General features: G+C 40.3%; 1 long non-coding RNA gene across 4 annotated transcripts; it reads left to right on the plus strand.

The window, feature by feature from the left end:
* Positions 1-88: 88 nt before the first annotated feature.
* Positions 89-9,097, plus strand: LOC142604960 (uncharacterized). 4 transcript variants are annotated; one of them, XR_012838804.1, is made up of 4 exons: positions 95-448; positions 1,505-1,756; positions 4,776-4,917; positions 5,285-6,613. It is a non-coding gene; the product is annotated as an uncharacterized LOC142604960 (long non-coding RNA). The 4 variants fall into 4 exon arrangements; XR_012838805.1 differs by lacking the exon at positions 5,285-6,613 and adding an exon at positions 7,941-9,097 and having other exon boundaries at positions 89-1,756; XR_012838802.1 differs by having other exon boundaries at positions 89-1,756.
* The last annotated feature ends 344 nt before the right edge of the window (positions 9,098-9,441 follow it).

Consider the following 9,441-nt stretch of genomic DNA (forward strand, 5'->3'; position numbering starts at 1 on the left):
CGTGCCCTCCGTCAGCCGTCCTTCCCCGCCGGCTGGGGCGCCTGAACGCGCAGGCGTATCGCTGCGAAGGGCGGGGCGGGGCGCAGCGCGAGGAGGGCGGCTGAGGAGAAGTGGGAGCGGGAGTAGGCCCCGGCCCCGTGGGCGGGAATGGGGGAGAGCCGGGCTGAACGGGGGGACAGAGCCCTGTCCCGGCATGGCGGAGGGCCCCCGGCATCTTCTCAGCACAGCCCGTTTCTACCCCGTGGCGCTCATTCAGCTGCAAGCGTTGGGCTGGCGTTTAGCACTGACGGGCTGCGTTTCAGTGAGTGTGGGTCAGCCAGCCCATACCGTGTTGTAGGCACGGCTGGCCTCGCCCTGAAATGTAACCTTAACTGTGTCGGTGTCCAATGGGTTTCACAGTTTGTGCGAGACTGGCGGAAGAAAGGCCGCCTTCATTGCACATAACGAAGTAGGTGTTGAGCAATGGTTTAAAGGTGGAAGTCTCTGCCATGCCATAACCCGAGGCCTACCGCGGCTGTACTCCCTGTGAAGACAGTCTATGTCCAGTGTCCATCAAGTTTCAACTTGTGATAATACTTAGAATTTCTTGAAAAGTCTGCTTTTATCTGAGAAAGGACCTGAATACAATTGAAATTAATTTTTATTGTTAAAAGTGAAGCCGGCTACTTGAGAGCTTAAATGTACCACAATTAAATCACTGTCTTTTTTTTCCTTCTTTGCTGTGATGTGGTTTAGGTACATTTATGACAAATAACTGGTCACAAATTCCTTCTTTTTTTTTTTTACAATGAATTCAATATAAAATTCAGCACATACAAGACAATATTACTCTAATTTTATAACTGACTCACAAAAGAAACAGGTACTCTTCAGTTACTGAAAGCCTCTCTCCATCCTTGCTATCGTGATTGTCCTTACAGAATTTGAGACTGAGAAATCCTGACCTAACATACAAAATAACTTCTAATAGCTGGGAAACGTTTTAAAATCATTTCAATTGCAGGTTATAGAAATGACCGCCTTGAAGAGGCATGTCATGTAATCAAGGCTGACAAAAAGAAACATCTCTTGTAATTCTGAAGCTTTTTTGGCAGATGAGGAAAAGCGTTTTAAAACTTTTGTTATATACTCTTCAGGATTTGATTTTGATTTATCTGTAGCATAACTCTGAAATGAGTTGCAGAATTATCTGGCAGAAAATAATATTGTCTTGTGTTAAAGACAGAACAATATTTCCCCAAATTAAGATGAAATTAGGAACTTCAAAGAATGATACACTGCCAAATTTTAAGCCACCTTTCACATTTTTAAATAATCCTAGTCTGATTTCACGTCCACCTCAAAAAATAGCAAGACAGCTGTTAACTACTGAGTTGTCTTTCTAAACACCAAACCTTTTTTGCAATATAAACAGTGTCACAGCATCGCTTTGTTGGGAATTTTTTAAACCTACATTAACCAGCCCATGGGAAAATTGGAATTGTTTTTGTCTATGCTGATACAGACTAAAACCATGATGAAGACGTGGGCAAAGTCACTGGAAAACAGAGGTGTGCTCTTCTCATCAAATGGATTCTCAACAGCTTCTCTCGACGCCGGAGAAACTGATGACGTACCCAATAGATCAAATTCTCTGAAAACTGTTCCTACACTCACTTAAGGCAAATATGAATCCCAGATTTACCCAACAACTCTGCCTAACCTTGTGCCTAAGAAGACTGCAAGACTTGCTTGAGAGAACATAAAACGCAAATAGGTAAATCTATGGTTGTTTTACCAATGCAAGACAGGAACAATCATACATGTAAACCTAGTTCCTAAACAATCCGCCTAAATAAAAAGAAGTTAGTGGCATAAACCATGCTAAATAGAATATGTCACTGGGATCAATAGACTTAAAGTATAAACTGAGTTTTGCTAAGAGCAGGTTTTTGGATTGTTTGGATTTCTCATACCTCATACCTGCCTCCTTTATGTATTTCAGCACACATCTGGTGCAGAAACGCTTCCTGCAGCTCATTCTATGAGTGCCTCCCTGAATTTTTGTTTATATGATAAAAAGCCTTTACAGGTGTCCAGGGAAGAAAGGATTTGCCTCTTAGGAAAAGTTAATTACAACATTGATATCAAGCTAACTGCTGAATTTCTTGAGTGCTTAGCGTCTTCCTTCATCAAGGGTATTATTTTTATATATTCCAGTTAAATTCAAAGCCGGAATAATTAGAAGTAGGCTAGGGATCAAAGATGCCCCAGCTTTACATGGCCCTTTAGTAGCCAGAACATCTTAGTCCCCGTTCAGTTAAAGAATGTTGGGTGTGCAGGCAATTGGAAACCCCAGCACCTGTAAAGGAATTAGGGTCTCGATGTGGACACCTGCCAGATCCCTACTCTGAGGATGAGGTGGCTGGGGTGTCCTGCCCCGAGGGCACCACCCAGCCCCACTGCCCCTGCCTGCCCCCGCTCCCTGGGAGTCCCTGGGTAGCCCCAGCCTTCACAGCACCCTTACACATGGAATCAGTTTTTGTTAGGTCATCACTGTGACAAAGGAGATGGGTAATTGAATCTGAGTAGCCAATCTTGCCTTAATTATTTTTCTTAGTTTCCTGCGCTGGAGTTGGTATAAAATCAATGCTTCTGAGTCACAAATCACAGAAACTTTGAGAGGCAATATCACGTTTTGCTGCAGAGTGATTCCCTAAAACAGGGAATCTGATGCAGAGCATATTTACATAACTGAAAGCTTTTTGGTGCTTCCTATCCCCAGAAGTTTTAAGTGCTGACTGCTTCCCACTGACTTCAGTGCCGATATTTAAAAACCAGCCTCCTCTAGTTTTGTGCTTTGGATAAGATGGGGAGGGGGTGTCCCCTGATGGCAGGGCGCACATGGAAGAGCCTTTGCTGCTTAATCTCTGTGCATGTAAGTGGTCTTTATACCTGAATTCAGTGGAGCCGCAGGGACGAATGAGGAAAACTTGTATGACTAGTAGTCAGAAAATTAAGTTACTGGAAAAGAAAAGTCTCCCTAAGTTTGAGTTTTCTTACTGCTTGGTTAGAATTAGAAATTCACTCCTATTCCTATGGAAATTTGTAGCAAAACTTTACCTGGATGATTTGGCAGTCACATTTTTGTTACATTTTCAGATCTTGTTCTTTCAGGACCTTTGTATTACATGGACTTCCGTTTTCAGGGAGCAAAGCTTTTGCATTTAATATTTTGTCCAATTAAGATTTATTTGCAGCAAACATTTCAGATTGTTAAAACACCAGAGCCATAATCTCCTTAGCAAAGCTTGTTTTTCTTCACTGCAGAATACTCAGTAGGTTTATAAACTAGCTGCAGGGGATTCAGCATAATGAACTTCTTTGTATGGATGTCAGAGGAGGGGAAAAGGAATGTTAAACTGTAAACCAACGAAACATGGCTATTAGTGTTTTCTAGACACATTGACTTTGTGGAATTTATAGTAATTTTTTTAACAAAAAAAACCCTATATTGAAGTTATTGTAACCTCTATATCTTAAAGTTCAGAAGCATTCATTGAGAATGGGTATAATACGATTGAAATACTAACAATAACAGTTATTTGGGGGAAATTCACACAGAGAATTATAGTCCCGATGTACATTTTACAAGATGACAGAAAAAAACCCAGCACAGAACAGGAAAAACTGGTATAGGGTACTGCGATGTTTCATACAGATTCCTTCTGTTCATAGTACTAATTTTTCTCAATAACACTGCTGTATTTTCCCACCTGCTGTTATGTGCTTTCCAGGGTAGATTCAAGTAGTGGATCGTGTAAGTCACATTGGGAACACACGGAGTTAGAAAGGGATTAGATTTCTTAATGAAGCTTTCCTAAACTTCAAAACTGACCTGTTTATATTTTTAATAATTTATCTTTTCCTAGTATTTATGCGCTCAGATGGGTAAGTTTGAATGGGCTGTTACCCATAAAGCTCAGAAGATTTTGATAGCACTCAAAGGCATGAGTTTAAAGTAAATATGGTCATTACATTTGGGAATGCACAAGTAGTATTAGATTCTGTTACTATCATAGTCTACATTTTCAGCCATTCTTGTCTATTACCCAAGAAAACAAAGTTTCTTTACCAAGTTTCTTTTTTGCCAGCAAAAGTTAGTAGCCATTGTATTTAGCGTTCCTCATCCAAGTTAGTTGACCAGCAAAGCTTAGCGATTTTTCTAAAGGAACCATCAGGGACTGTCAAAAATTATGTTCAGCAAATCTAAAAGGTAGGAAGTTAAAGAAATTCTTAATTCTCTTTGTAAAGAGAATGGCTTGTAAAACTGTTTATAATTAACTGGCTCAGATGTATTAGGGTTTTATGCACTCCACGACTTCTTTAATTACATAACTATCCTCAGTAATTTGCTTTAGAGTAAGCAGAGCTGGTGCCACTATGGTGATGATGTCATCTCTCTATCAGATGACACCATCTGTGTGTCCGGTATTAATGGATGGAGCTCCATTATTCTTCAATAGCCCGCAAAAAATTTCAGCTCTAAGGAAAAACAAATAGATGATTTTCTTTTGAAATTGTTAAGGCATGCAGGAGAGAAAATCCTTGCCACTGAAACAACTGAGAGTAAATGCAGAGAAAAATAGTTTACCTACTTCTCTCAGCAGTGAGAAAAGCTCACTTTATGAGTTTACCCACTTTTATTTAACCATTAGCCACACTTTTTCGTTTTGTGGGTGTTCCTCTCTCTCCAACAGAGTTTCACATCTCCCCCTTTCTCAAATGCATTTTAGGGGAAGGAGGACAAGTCTCTGTGGGCTCCGGGCAGGAGCCAGTCTTTGTGGTTGTCCAAGTGCCCCGCCAGTGCCAGAGAGGCATGAGCAGAGTTCTGACCCCAACGCTCGTGTCGCCAGGGGCTGTTCTTCCAACAGGCAGGTCAAAATGTCAGTGAGAAGCAAAATCCCATTTTAACCTAACAGACAGGATAAAGCAAAGCAACAGTTGTCTGAAAGGAACAAGGAAACTGTTTAGGAGGAGTATCCTTGTTGCCATGGTATTTTGTCCTATCTGTGCCGTAAGAGCGACCATTGGAACAAGTGAGTTACAGCTATGATCGGGTGGAACACAACCATACCAGAACAACCCCTTCCCTGTAAGACTATGTCTTGGTGCTCCTTTTACCATTCAGATGCACAAAACAACCACAGCCAGGGCCTAACGCACATCTAAAACATGCAAAACTGAATCTAACCAGCAGTCAGTACACTTATGCCAAGTATTTACATTTAATTTTCTTTTCCAGAAACAGCTTGCAAGAATAGCAGCTCAGGAGGAGTCACTAGATATACATAAGAAATACATCTTTGGGTTTTGTACTAGATCCTTTAAAATGGGATTGTCAACCTGCTTTGAGGAGGAGGACAGCACTAGTTTGGCTTTAGTGGGAGGGGAGTGCCCCTGAAAGAAGTTCCATCTCTTGATTTTTTTTAATTCCCTTACTAGGGAGTCTCCTACAGGAAAATTCAAAACTTTATTTCAGTTTATGTTGCTGTAACCACACCCTGGCATACCTTTATCATTGGGGAAAATCATCTCAGCATATTTTTGTTTGCAGAAATTGAAGCCTGCAGGGGCCTTGCAAGGAAAAAGCTGAAAAGGAGTTAGATCTTTCTACATGGAATTTACTGTGCAGCAGGATAATTTCTTGTATCCTCAGATAAATGGAATAAAATCTGCCATTTAGGGCAGCAGATTTGAGTTGTCTTGGCTCTGAAAATTCTCAGCTGGAGAGAAATGTACTTTTCATTCATTTTGCATAGAACATTTGTTTTCTGTGCACTCAAATCTTCAAGAAGAAACTGCCAGTTTTGTCTGAAAATCACCATAATCTCCCAGGAAGTTGTTCCCATCTATGCTGGTACTTGACACCCTGTCAAGCAGGCTAGAGGACCAGAGAAGCATGTTTCCCAAGGCTCTCATGCCCCAGCCCCCACAGCTCTGCCCTGTGGACTGTCTTGCAACTGGGGCTTTTTGGTTTCACTGCAACCTGTGAGGTGAGAACTAAAGATTCCAGGAAACATGATAGTTTTTATAGAAACATCAAAACATTCTTCTTTGAGAATCCACCCATTTAATGGGATTCTTTAAATAAAATAGTATAGAAGTAAGTTCAGTTCCACAAACAACTGGGAAGAAGAGCTGTCGTGCTTGTCCTTGTGGAGCTTTCTGAATGTTAAAAATCTTTCAGAGAATAATTTCTGCTCCTGAGCTGCACTTTCCAGAGGTATCTGTGTGCCAAGAGACAAACAAATTAAAAATTCTGAGTCCAAATACACCCTTTGTAATTAATTTTTAGCCATTTTCCTCTCTCAAAAAAAAAAAAAGAAGAAGAAATTTTAGGGAAGCACAAATGCATTTTCTGATTGCCTCCTCTCCCAGATTTCGGTGGTAAAAAGTGCCATCCCCTTTCTGTTGAGGAGGAGAAGAGCCTCTGTTCCAATAGCAGTTTTGCCCAAGGAGGATGGAGTGATGCATCGCTTTGTTCCTCCGCATCGATCAGTCTCCTTTCCACCCCATTATGGTATTCCCCTGCATCTCATGCACCAAATGCTAAAAGTTCTATAATTCAGTGTCATATCAAGTGTTCTTCTGAAATCAATAAGCATTACACGCACTAGAATGCCTTTATATAACACACATGCAATTACAGTGGGTTTGGGTATCAGGTTTGTCTGACCTAATACGTTTTATTAACCCACAGTTCCTACTGTTCATTGGGCTTTTTCACTCTATAGATTTACACGTGAATTGGCAGGTTTTTTAATTTTAACTTCAGCCTGTGGAAAGTTTAAACTAATGATTGTAGCTTCTCCAATTTCTCTGTTAAAACCACTTTTCTTCATTTATTCAACCAATAAGCTTTTATTGTTCCCACTTTCATATATTTATTCAGTTTGTTTATTACGGATTTGGAAGTGCGTAGTAAAAAAACTGAACTGGTTTACATAGCACAAGTTAAACATCATCTTTAACCTTTTTGTGACATCCTGAACTTCAAATATACTTTTGCACCTTTTGCTGATACTGCTTTTTGCCAGATTCTGGAGTTCCTCTTCACTGTAGAGTAAACAGCAAGGCATATCTAATCTGATTTTCTGTAATAGTTTGCAAACTGTGGCTCATAGACTGGTCTAGATGAGAAAATAGGCAAATACGATGATTATGTCTATTTACAGTAACAACAAATTAGCCCTAAGCATAACTTCAGCAGATGAAATTCTACAAGGAGAAAGAAGAACCATTAAAGGAAAATCGTGTCTCCTCACTAATACAAGAAAACTCTGTCATGGTTATAATAGCACTAGTTTTTGGTTAGAGATAAGCTTTTCTGGTACATATTATACAGCAATTCTTGCATCATGATCCTAGTTTCCAGTTCCTCTTAACAGTGGGGGGGTCACATCAGGACGCAAATGTGGTTGCTCAGATCCATGCCTACAGCGCGGCTCAGGACCTATGCCAAATAGGAATCCCACAACATTTTAATTTGTCTGTATAGACATAGTCCGAGGGAGAAGCAAATGTATCCTGTTCGGTTGGCATATCTGTGTATTTGATGTTTGTAAACGTAGCAGGCCTCAATTGAGGCCTGAAGGCCTGCTGTCAACAGCGGGTGGCTTTTCCAGGAGTACCATTAGGCAAAACTTCCTGGGTCTCTATACAGAGCCTCCTCAAAGATGACTGGAAAATACTGTAATTTAGCAAGAGAAACAAACAAATATTTTTTCAACTGTTCTACCTACTAAACATAATATGCAGCTTGTTTTGCAAATTATTCTGATCATCAGTGGGAAAGCATAGCCTGAGAGCTTCAGGGATGGGGACAAAACTTTTGCTTCAGTGTTTGCTTGTAGATGTGTGTTTTGAGATAACAGGAGTAATAAAATGCCATTCCTCAGGCGAAAAATGGATTCTGTGCGGATACCTGACTACCTGGAAGTCTTACTTTCTCCATGTTGCACCATCACTCGGGTCTACATGTTTGTTGTAGGATGGATTAGCTTTGAAAGATTAGATATGGATGTGGACATGGATAAGAATGGAATTACTGATCGTCCAAGGTCATCTTCACACTTCATTAAGCAACTGAATACTAAACATGAGAGTGTCACACTCAGAAGATTAGCATTTCCACATCCATGTAGTTTTAATGCTTTTCTTCTCAACTGAAACCAGGAGTGGTGTGTGGTGGACGCACCGAAAAGCAGAGTGAAGAGCACAGACCATTTTTATTATTAAGGTTGCTGAATGCTTGCCTTTAGAAGCCATTTTCAGTTGTGTTCAGCAGACATTCACCAACCCTTAACCACTTGACCAATAATGACTTCTGGTGGTTTGACATTACACGTCCATAATGAATAAGATACAACTACAAGATGACTTTTCTAAGTCAGGGGAAAGGAAAAAAAAAAAAGGTTCATTGGGTGCACTCACAACTGAAGCTACAGAATAAGCAGGTCTAGATATCTATAACCTGTACCTCAGAGGGCCTGTGTCTTGTTTGTGCTACAGCATGACTGTTGAATCCCACATTTCCAGATAAGATATGGGGTCAAATACGAGCTGGACTTCTCTACAGAAAGCATCCAGACAGCCTGGGGATGAGCAATCACCTGAGGTAAAGCAGCGCTGGAGGGAGTTGCTCTAAGAAATTGTCCTTTGCTTGATACTTTCACATAATTCTGAGGGGGGCACAAGGGGACGAGTGTCACTCCTCACTATCCTTTTTTAATGTATCTAAGTGAAAGCTGGAGTCCAATTCTGCTAACATGAAAAATAATCTTTCTGAGACCAGGCACAGTGAAGGGAAGGATAACAGTACTAGGTGTGAGGCTGCATTTTTCAGGTGTTTTGCTTTTGTCTCCTGACTCGCTAGTAATCATGGTATGGTATTTACCAGCTTGCTTGTCACTCTTAGACCTGTGGTATAATTTTTCACCTGTTAACATCGGTCTTTGATTATTTTATTGTAGTTTGTATTTCTATGTGAAAAATGGTTTCATTGCTATTCAGTAACAGCTGAAAAATTAATGCCATAAGAATATAAAATATTGTTCCTCCCAAATAAATACCTTACTATACAAGTGAAACCGAACCCCTTTCCTTCTCACAGACACATTATAAGTGACACAAACTGATTATGTGACTACTATGTATGTGAAATGTTTTAGATGTGCTGCAGTGGTGGTCAGCAGGGTATTAGATTCTGACTGCAGAAACATTAGGCAATGCACACCATTTCTAAGATATTTTCCTGTCCTTTTCATTCAAACTACATCTCCCTTCCAAATCACATCTCACATATTCATGAGTATCATAGTTGCAATTCTCACCTTACAGGTTTGAGTTCACTAAGTCATCAGAAAACCTAAATGTAAAATGTTATTCTACAAAATCATT

The sequence above is a fragment of the Balearica regulorum genome, chromosome 1 (assembly GCF_011004875.1).
Source record: "Balearica regulorum gibbericeps isolate bBalReg1 chromosome 1, bBalReg1.pri, whole genome shotgun sequence".
Taxonomy (NCBI): domain Eukaryota; kingdom Metazoa; phylum Chordata; class Aves; order Gruiformes; family Gruidae; genus Balearica; species Balearica regulorum.